This window comes from Telopea speciosissima, chromosome 9, assembly GCF_018873765.1.
Source record: "Telopea speciosissima isolate NSW1024214 ecotype Mountain lineage chromosome 9, Tspe_v1, whole genome shotgun sequence".
In the NCBI taxonomy this organism is placed as follows: domain Eukaryota; kingdom Viridiplantae; phylum Streptophyta; class Magnoliopsida; order Proteales; family Proteaceae; genus Telopea; species Telopea speciosissima.
In genome coordinates, this window is record NC_057924.1 from 20,729,212 (window position 1) to 20,739,842 (window position 10,631).

A 10,631-nucleotide genomic window follows, 5' to 3' on the forward strand; every position below is an offset into this window, starting at 1 on the left:
CTAATTCTTGATGATAAAAATTCGGTAGGTAGCTTTTCCAATGGACAATTGTTCCAACTCAGCCATCTTAAACTGGAAGGAAGACACTGAAAGCTCTCCTTCAAGGTTGCTCCATCAACTTGAAGTAATCTTAGTTTGGGCATCCTCTTAAAGCCTTTAGTGTGTAAACAATTGTTGACATACGTTCAACCATTTTATTCCCCTACAATAGACACAATAGACCAAGTACACAGAAATTGATAAGACATAAAAATGTAGAGTTTCTTAGTATTTATTTATATATGAGGACCACATGCTTACCTAGAGTAAGAACAAAGAAAAATAAAAGAAAAATAATTCAGGTTATTAGCTCTTACCTAACCACAATTTAATACCATCATGATTACATCATGAGACCACAACCTGCTACGTTTACCAGGTTCCATAGGGTTTTGTTTGTAGACGATTGCCCTCCCCATATCTCGAATCTGGTCATGCATCTATAATTTTTTCGATTGATTAATCTTTAAGAGAAATTTTCTATGGAGAACTTCTATACGGTACCACGGTTCAAAGCCACAAGCTTCCCATATGGAAATTATGGTTTCTTCTTCCCAACCTATGAAAAAACAAGCAGCATCAAGAAACATGGCTTTCTCAATATCATCTTGAAGATTATCATAACTTATCTTTAACTTTCCAGAATTTTTATCACCTCAAGTACAGTACACCTCAAGTGCACCAAAAAGGTACATTTGATGGTGCACCTTAAAGTGCTTTTGATTAAAACACTCCCCCAAATGTATGTGCACCGTCAGATGTACCTTTTTGGTGCACTTGAGGTGTACTGTACTTGAGGTGATAAAGGTCCAACTTTCCATAGAAATCATTATGAGGAATTTGTTCCAATATCCGATGCATGCTTTTCCATACTTCTTTATCTTTATTGATTGATAAATCAGACCCCAAAACCTCCAAGGCTAAAGGGAGCCCTCCTGTAGTGTGTACCATGTCAGTTGAAAGCTGCATATAATCATCAGGAAGTTGGTCTGTTGCAAAAGCATAGGAACTGAACAGTTGAAGACTCTCTTTCTTATTTAATTCTGTTGGCTCGTATATTTTCCTATTATTTTCAGGAATTCCACTTAGAACACTCTGATCTCTAGTTGTTATTATTATCTTACTTCCAGGACCAAGGCAATTGAGTTCACCAACCAATGCATCCAATTGGGTACGTTCGCCCACGTCATCAAGAATGAGAAGAGTATCTATGTTTCCAAGTCTTTCTTGTATCAATCTTGATCCTTCTCTCGAACTACATATTTTATTTTTCCTCACGAGAGATACTGTAGAGAAGTTTCTCTTGCAAACAAATTATACCATTGAGTTGTGATGCTTGCTCTCTAATGTCTTCAAGAAAACAACTCTTTCTAGAGTCTTTAAAGATGCAGTTGCATACGGCTGTCTCAATGGTTGTCTACCCAATGCCACCTAGACCATATATCCCCAAGAATGGAACATCCGTAGAACTGATTTTTAATAGTAGAGATAACACAGATTCAATGCGGGATTCTAATCCAAGAGGGTTTTTAACACCTATCAAGGGAACCATATTCAATCGGATCCAAGAACTTTGGACGACTGACCTGACCAACTCTGATTGATCATCCCTGTGATTGGATCACAGAAAAAGAAGTCACAACTCACAACATAACTGGAAGTAAGTTTTATGAGGGAATCATACTATCAAGATATATTTATTTCTCACTAGAATTGTAGAAACTTGAAATGATAAAACATGACCTTCAGATATGATGTGAAACATATATGGTGATCATTAGAGAAGAAGTACTTTTGAGGGACTAAGACTTACCCGTTGTTAAAAACCCATCCACTCTTATCTCCTATCGCTCGCAAAGTATCCTTCCATCTTTGTAGGGTTTCGGGCACCTCCTTGCCATGTCTCTAAGGTGAAATCTCAAAACATCGAGTTTGATTCTTAATGTCCTGTTGCACAAAGAAAAGTATTGAGGGATTTCCTCAACACTGTAACACTCACTAGAACTAGACTAGAAACAGTTACGGAAAACGAAGGTCACTCTTGAAGGTTTCTTGATTTCTCTATTGATTGAATACTTAAATCCCCTTACATGGGCACAAGGGCCTCTTTTTATACAAGTTTCTCTCCCCAACCTTCTTTCCAAAGATTTGCTAGATCTGCCAGATGGCTTCCTTCTTCGTAAGGCAGTGGAGTTGTGCTCGGATTAGGATACCCTTTGAAAGAGCGATCCTCTCCTCGTTTCCCGGGATTTAGAATCTTCTCGCACGTAGATTTCGGTTACCAGTCACCATTGATCAAGGTTCTCTAAAATTGATCTTACTGACGTGTCTAAACCAGTATGACTGCTACGCACATGGTCTGATCAGTCTTGGACGAAGAATGGTTTCTTAGAATTCAAGCCATTCCACATGTCATCCTTGGATTGGGTGGATAATATATGGTGTATCATTTGCCCCCTACTCTCTTTGCCTTGAACAAGGCATAGGGAGGATTACTTGTCTCTTCCGAGGATCAGTACACCGATTATTATGCTCGAGCATCCACGATCTTCATTCGCTATAGATCCATGATCGCTTCCACCTAGGCTCGTTAATGTTCAGTAGTACCGACCATCCCCTAGACAAGGATGCAATCCCATTTTTGAAATGTATCTTTTATTGAGAGTTTTACCCTTGGATATGAAGTGGAAGTTCCCCAAAATTATGCCGCCATCCGTCGTTTTTAACAGGTTAGACCAAAATATCTTTCGGATTTCACGCCTTTTGAGGGGACGTGAAAAGACACTTATAAAGTTTAAATTTGAACCTCTTGAACTCCCGGTGCTATCTTGTTGAGGAAGCTTTCTTCATGGGCTGGACACGCGTCCAACAAGTTCTCACTGATATCTTGATCATTGAACTGAAGATATTGGATTGATCCAGAGCGTTCATTCTTCTCCCAAGGATATAAAGGATTCTAAACTCCTGGAATTTCTCTTCTTTATCGTTCCTCAGTTTTTGAGCTCTGAAGTTTTAGGATTCTTTACCTCTATTTCACTCTGAAGCCTCTTCGTTCTGAATCTTCAATCCAACCACACTTTTCTTACTCGAGTAAGTCATCCTCTCTTTGCTTTTGTAAATGATTTCTTTTCTTTTTCCAAAAGATGTCGAGTTCTAAAAAAATTCCAACTTCTAAGACTGCTGATGAAGCAGCTTTGTTTGAAGAATCTGATTAGCTATTCCACGGTCAAAAGTCTAAGGAAGCCGCAGTGGCCCCTTCTAGGGCGTCTAGGGAGACTGCTGTAGTTCCCCCTAGGGTGTCTGATACTATTCAACGTAGGAAGTTTGGTACTTCCGCTGGTACTTCTGGCTGTAACCCTTCGAGTGAACCCTTTGCGCCCCTGTATAGTAGCTCTTCAAAGAAATCCTTTGCACTTCCTCGTGGGAAGGCTCATCGCATTCACCAATCCTAACACGACTCTACTATAGGGAAGAGTGTAGAGGAAATTCCCTCGGTGTTGAATGTGTCTAATTTCGTGGAGCTCCGTGAGATCTATTCCATTCCCGAATCCATCAACCTCAGGGCTGCTTCTCCTGAAGAGAGGTTAAATACCGAGTACCCTGGTGAAATTAGTTTGATCTCGGATTCTTTTGCAGCTGGTTTTTGTCTTCCTATTCCCCAATTCATTTCTCGTCTTCTCAAACACTATGGGGTTGCTCCTAGCCAGTTGTTTTCGAATTTCTGGAGGTGTGTGAGTGCGTTCATCCTTAGGTGTTCTCGATTACATAAGCGTCCTTCCCCTGCATTGTGCATTAGGTGTTTCCTATTCAACTCACTCAGGAATCACCCTGAGTGGTATTTCTTCCGCCAGCGTGATCCCTCCATTCAGATCATGCTTGGAAACAGAGGTTCTTCTGGGCTTCATGCTCAGAAAACAAATTCCCCTGTAAACGGGGCTCGCCCAGGACCTCTGATCGGAATACGCTCCCGCTCCTTGACAAGGAGGATCTAAAAACCCTTAATTTAATAATAGGGTCCAAGGATCCCATGGAGATAGCTGAGATCGATGCTGTAGATATATCTCAAGTTAAGCTAGGTGAGAGTGTATATAATTATTCTTGCTTTTACCTTTCTATAGTTGTACTAACTTTGCTTCCTTTTTGTTTCTTATGCAGTGGATATTAATCTATCTTCCGCATTCGACTTGCTCAAGAAGGAGGATATCACGATAACCGGGGACGAGCTGGCGTCCTCGGTTCCTTTGAATGGAAAGAAGAGGAAGCAAACTCCTCCCGAGCAGGAGAAGGCACCTATCGAGACTGAAACTCGGAAGAAGAGGACCGAGGATCCCAAGGATTTGAGCCTTCATGGTGGCAAAAAGGGGGAATCTTTGACTCTGAGAATTCTTGATGTCACCGGTCATGATGCACAGGATGGTGGTGCTTCCTCGGGGACCCAGAAGAATACTCAACTTTAGAAACCCCTAAAGGTGAAGTTGGTGCTCATTAAGAAGAAACAGAAGATAACTCCTGATCCGTTCGTTCCCAAGTGGTCAATACATGTTGACCAAAAGGTTTTGGGTGGCCCCAATGCTGCTAAGCAGGTGGCACTGAACTGTCTTCCCCCTGCCGATTGGGATGTACTCACCTCCATGGACGATGATTCCCTGGAGAGAAATGCCTGTTCTCGGACTTATGAGGTAACCTCTTCTTTGTTCATCCTCGGTAGAAATGAGTCTTCCTTGTTTTCTTGACCCGATCATCATTTTCAGGCATTGGCTTATGTCACCAGGATTGTGCAACGGAAGAGGGATCTGGCTTCCATAGATGGTAAAATGGAGGAGGAGTATAAGGAATTGAAGCGGGTTTGCGAAGATCGCGACCAGCAGATCCACACTCTTCAACATGAGATCAGGAAGCGGGAACATGAGAAGGGGGCTATAGAGGAACGAGCCATAGTTCGTTGCTTATGGGAATTCCACGAAATCAAGTTGGGACCAAGAAAAAATGGCATAATACCTGTAGACCGACGATCATGACCACTACCAGCCCAGTCCACATTAGAAAAAGCTTGGAGGAACGCAGAGCCGATCATTTAATAGAAGTCCATGATCAAGTGTTTGCTTGAGGTAACGCAGGATACACTTCACCAAGACCCAATTGTCTTCAGTGGGGGAGTGCATAAATTGACACGCCCTATTGACGGCTTCTGAGATGTAGCCATTGGGGTCAAACCAGTTTGCAGTCTGTCATACTAGTTTGTTGGAGTAAATCATTGATATATCTTGACTATGATAGAATAAGCCCTGTGATTGGAGAATGGCCTCAATGCCAAGAAAGAATTGGAGGTCACCCAAATCTTTAATAGAGTACTCATGGGAAAGTTGGTGGAGAAGTCTGGTAACCCGTGTGGGGTCACTACTTGTGACCAATATATCATCGACATAAATTAGAATATAAATAACCTACGTACCATCTTTGAGAATGAACAAGGATGGCTTAGCCTTAGAAGCTTGAAACCCCAAATGAAGTAGAAATTAAGAAAGATGATGAAATTAACCATGCATGGAGTGCTTGCTACGTCCCTGCTCATATGTCATGTTACAACCAAAATAGAATTTATCAAGTAGAAAAATTACATTGGAAAACTGAAGACTATAAAGATGGTGCACAAACCTTCGAGAGTGCAAGAACATAAATGGAGAATATGGCAATATATAATAAGGTGTATGAATGAATTTGAGTTTAAAATTCGTTCACAAATGATCAGTACACAACATTTGTTGGACATCTATGTCCGTCAAACCCGGTTTAATGTGTATTGAACTTTTTATTCATTTTGGTTTAATATCATCACATGCGATATAAACTTTTTAAGCATTATGTGTCCTTAAGTTTACAGGTTAAATGGAAGTCACGACTAGGGTACTCTTATTAGATGATCGTCACATTGGGTACGTCTAGACATGTTGATGTCAGGGTACAAATCCTATACATATTGATGTGTATTAGCAAAGAATCTAAGTATGGCCATTCCCTCATGTGTAATTATCAGATGTAAGTTTTGGATAGACATGTGTCACTGAGTCCCAGTACCTGAGAGGGCCTTGTCAATACAAAATGTGAACATATAGTTTGGTTTGTCAATGACTAAGGTTCTAAGAACAAAAACTGATATTCTGGCAATGTGCAAACATTTTGTGAGTGAAACAATCACTCAACATGGTCTCCACTGCTCGATTGGGGAACATCAAAAGAGAGATTGTTTGTGGATGATAGGATGAGAATCAAGATCTTGTTCCGTTTTGAAAATGGTTTACAAAGCTTATTTTTACATAAAATAGATTATATGTACATTTTGATTGAAATGTTTAATTGTTTTTTATGGATTCAAATCATGTACATAGACGCTTTGATATGGACATGTACTATGGAATGGGGTTTGGCAGTAGTTAAATACATGTCCTAGATTCCATAACGATGATGTTGATTAGTGGAGGGTTGGTGCATTATAAGGTGTTATTATGTAAGGGTATTTTTGAGATTTATTAATTATAAAATTAATTTATTTGATTTAATGGATATGGTGCAATTATATTTTATTATCCATTAGAATTAAAATAAATAATTGGTTTATTTTGCCTTTTAGATTCTGCTTCTTCCCTAATTAGAAGCACGTACACTAGAATTGGATGGTTGGATTCAAGTCAAACTCATGGAAAGAGAATCAGACTCTCACAAGGACTAAAGCGTCAGCTCCCCAAGGGGCATTCAAATCCACAGACGAGGGAGGGGGGGGGGGGGGGGAGCCGCCCAAGTGCTAGGCACAATTTTTGGCTCCCCTCCCCCTTAGCCGGATCCTCCTGTCTCTCATTCTCGTCTCTTCTTGCTCTTGTTTTTGAGAATTAGGATTTGTTGAAACCCTGGTATTTTGTCAAGGTTTTTGAAGAGAATTTGCATTGGCTTGGAGAAACTGGGTTACAACAAAAAAGGTTCGGGAACATTCATCTCTGTGTGCTCGTTTGAGGAAAAACTAGTAACTGGAGAAGGAGCAATACTCGATTCTTGCCGTTGCGCATTCAGGTATGGGATGGTTTTTGTTATTCCTTGCAATCATGGGAAGAGATGGTTTAATTACTATTTTTAATTCCACCCACCAACAACAGTCAGATTTTAATCCTCTCCAATTCCCTAAAATTTGTAGTGCAGTAGTTCGGGGTGGAAATGACGACACTTGGTAGCTCGGACATCCAACGGTCTGAGCTCATTGACTTTGATTTTTTTTCCTTCTCAAGCACTGTTGGATGTCCGAGCTGTCAGGTGTTGACATCTCCACCCCGAACTACCGCACTGCACACTTTCAGGGAATTAGAAAGGATTATTTTCCACAACATTTCCCTTACATGTGGCAGTGTGCCACCATGAAATTCCATTCTAGATATGCCGTATAGAGAACTTTTCCTCTGTATTATGGAATGTTTTATCTTACTTATCTTCTATCATATCCAAACGGATCTGAAGAATTTTGGGCTTCGTTATGGAGTATGGACATAAGTCCTACTTTGGTGGTGTTAGCAAATAGTGGTCCTCTTCTAGTTCTACCACACACACGTATACGACACGTATCTTCAATTTGTGATAATTTTATTTGCTAATATAACCAGTGTTGGTGGGGCCCATTGTGTAGTGGAATCTCTCCCATCTATAATCACCATCATCCAATGAGCATCTCCTTTCTATTCGGCCAAAACAAAAGCATAAAACTGCTGTAAAGCATGGATATTCTCATATTCCCCAATAGTTTAATACGTCTCAATTCATAGACTTTTACCATTCTTAGCTAAAAAACAACCAACTTACGGCCTTACGCTCCATAAATCCATACCTGATTTGCCTTTATTGGCAAGAAAACTACCACTATCGTTGTTAGTCTGAGAGTATCACAAATTTGGATCCTCTACGACCATATTGGTGATCAAGCGAGCCTACCTGGGCCTGGGATAATCCAACCCAATATTTAGATTAAGGTTGGTCAGATTTAGGAATGCAAGTTAGGGTCGGCCAGCCTAGCAGGCCTGATCCAACCCAATATTTAGACCAGGTTGGCCCAGGCCCAGCATTTTAGTTTTAGAACCTTAGGCATCAAGAGATTGTAGATAGCTAGGGTCAGGTTAAATTGACAGTGGAGCGGTATTAACTGAACTAAGGGTGTCAATTTGGGTCCGGAACCGGGAACCGTCCCAGAACTATCCCTCTAAAACCCATCACCAATTTGTCTCATTACTAAATGGGATGATTATGGGAGTTGATTTTGGGACTGATTATTAAATGAGACTGGATGATTCTAGTACGGGTTTCCCAATCATTCAAAATAGAATTCTAATAAAGAAACTGGCGAGAACCGGAATTGCTAGGACTTGTTTAACATGACTAATATAATAGTTATAAATTATATAAGAGTTATATTGTAATTAAAAAAAAAAACTAAAAAATTATCAATTATTTTGGGTTTAGTTAAGTATTTATATTTTAATAATTGATATTTGATTATTTTATGCTTAAGAATATATTAAATTATTTATATTCTTGGGAAATTATTTGTATACTTAAGAATTTTGTACATATTTGATTAATATTTGATTGTTTGAGGTTTGAGTGCTTAGAACCGTTAAGAAATCGGAATCGGATCATCCCATTATTAAACACGATCATTTAGTAAACAGAACGGTTCTGGGATTGACCCCCTTGGAACTAAAACCCATATATAATTTCATAAAGAACCGTCCCATTTGACACCCTTAAATTGAACCAAACCTAAATCAATCATATCTGAACCAACCAGGCTAATTTGCACTTCGGTTGGGTTGGCTTCACCGTTCAAGCAGACCACAATCGCACTTCGGACAGTGAGAACAGCACGCTTGTGAAACCTAGGACGAGATATGATTTTTGTCCCAGATTTGCTGGATCTAAAGTTATGATAACTTTATAAAGGCAAGAATTGACTCTTGGAAGTATAAATAATCCTTAAATATTCCTAACCTTTAGTTCTTGACTCGATTGCTATCCTTAATCACTACTTACGAGGAAGATTTATATGCTTAAAAAGAGTCCTTTTAGATCTGTTAAGATTCTAAATATAGATCCAAACATCAAACCAGAAATTTTCAGGAATGAAGAGAAATAAGTAAGGAATAAGAATAAGTTGAAATACATAACTAACCCACCATGTGGGGAGAACTCTTTCCGATCTCATCGCTATTGTTTGTGTTTCTTTGTGTCTCTGAGAGAAAGAGATGTGGACAGGACCACACATGCCGCTGCCGCGTTGGATTTGTCTGCTTATAGGACCTTCCATTATCGTATCATAGATTTTGAAAAAGCTTCAAGACCTTTTTTCAGTAAGACCTCGTACTAGAAAAACATATCACGTTCTTCCCACTAATGTCATATCCATCTACGCCCCATTTCCCTGCAAAATGGTCCTTATAAATATGGAAATATGCAAATGGGTTCTCACCTCATTGCCTACTGAGCTTGCTACTTCACTCTTCTCCTTGTTAGCTTCAGTTATTTGCTTGCACTATCGATCAGATGGCAACATCAGTTGCAGCACGAGTTTTCATATTCACCATAGTTACCTTATGGACTCTCACGTTAATGACGATGACGACGACGACGACGACGGAGGCGCGCGTCGTGTATGGTGGAGAACTCCGGCGGCTTACTGAGAAGAAGATGGATGGCCAACTTGTTTTACATGGGTTAGGTGTTGACGTATGGACAACCAAAATGGACTATAAACCACGAAGGGTTTTGCAAGACAGAGTATCACCTGGAGGACCGGACCCTCAACACCACAAATGAGAAGCACCCCCTCCCCCCACCTAAAAGCATTGCCCTAGACGCCACTCTCAACGATGGAAAGGATGTTTGGTTTCAGCAATATTTAAGTCCGGGATTGATTAAATCTTGGGATAATGAGTTATTTGTCATTTTCACTTGCGTAGTTTCTTAGGCTGTGTTTTGTATGCATTTTAGATTGATTTCGTATTCTTGGACAATGAAAACAACTATTTTTATCATCCAAGATGCAAAATTGACATGGAGGCCAAAGGCTGCCTTTTGCCTTTTGCCTTTTGCCTTTTGTGTGTTTTCCAATCTCAAGAATGAAGTTTTATTCTCTGCAGAACTTGTCTTTTGTGTGTGTGTGTGTGTGGACTGTTATTCTCTTCAGAACTTGTCTTGTGTGTGTAGAATGGAGTCTTATTCTCTTCAAAACTTGTCTTTTGTGTGTGTGTGTGTGTGTATGTTTTCACCTCCACATTCCATATGTGTAGCTTACCCACACTACACGAAAACCCTGCAATCAAACATGCCCAAGGCTGAGAGCTTTCTCTAGCAAGTTGCTTTATTCTTCGACTGAAATAATCTGTGGATGGAACTTTGTTTGTCAATGTATATATTCAGCATTGGCAAGTTGTTTTCTTTCTTTCCCTTTAAGGCCATAGGATTCAAACAGATGGAAATTGTGAATCTCTATATCTTTCATTATTGTAGAGTGGGCTATTTATACAAGAGTCTATACATTACAATAGGAGAGAATGTACAGA

General features: G+C 39.8%; 2 long non-coding RNA genes across 2 annotated transcripts; both read right to left on the reverse strand.

The window, feature by feature from the left end:
- Window positions 1-527: 527 nt before the first annotated feature.
- LOC122640580 lies at window positions 528-1,423 on the reverse strand. Its single transcript, XR_006329699.1, has 2 exons — window positions 854-1,423; window positions 528-674 (listed from the first exon to the last, which is right to left on the reverse strand). It is a non-coding gene; the product is annotated as an uncharacterized LOC122640580 (long non-coding RNA).
- A 96-nt stretch (window positions 1,424-1,519) lies between these two features.
- On the reverse strand, window positions 1,520-1,988 carry LOC122640579. The gene is made up of 2 exons (XR_006329698.1): window positions 1,853-1,988; window positions 1,520-1,649 (listed from the first exon to the last, which is right to left on the reverse strand). It is a non-coding gene; the product is annotated as an uncharacterized LOC122640579 (long non-coding RNA).
- Window positions 1,989-10,631: the final 8,643 nt, after the last annotated feature.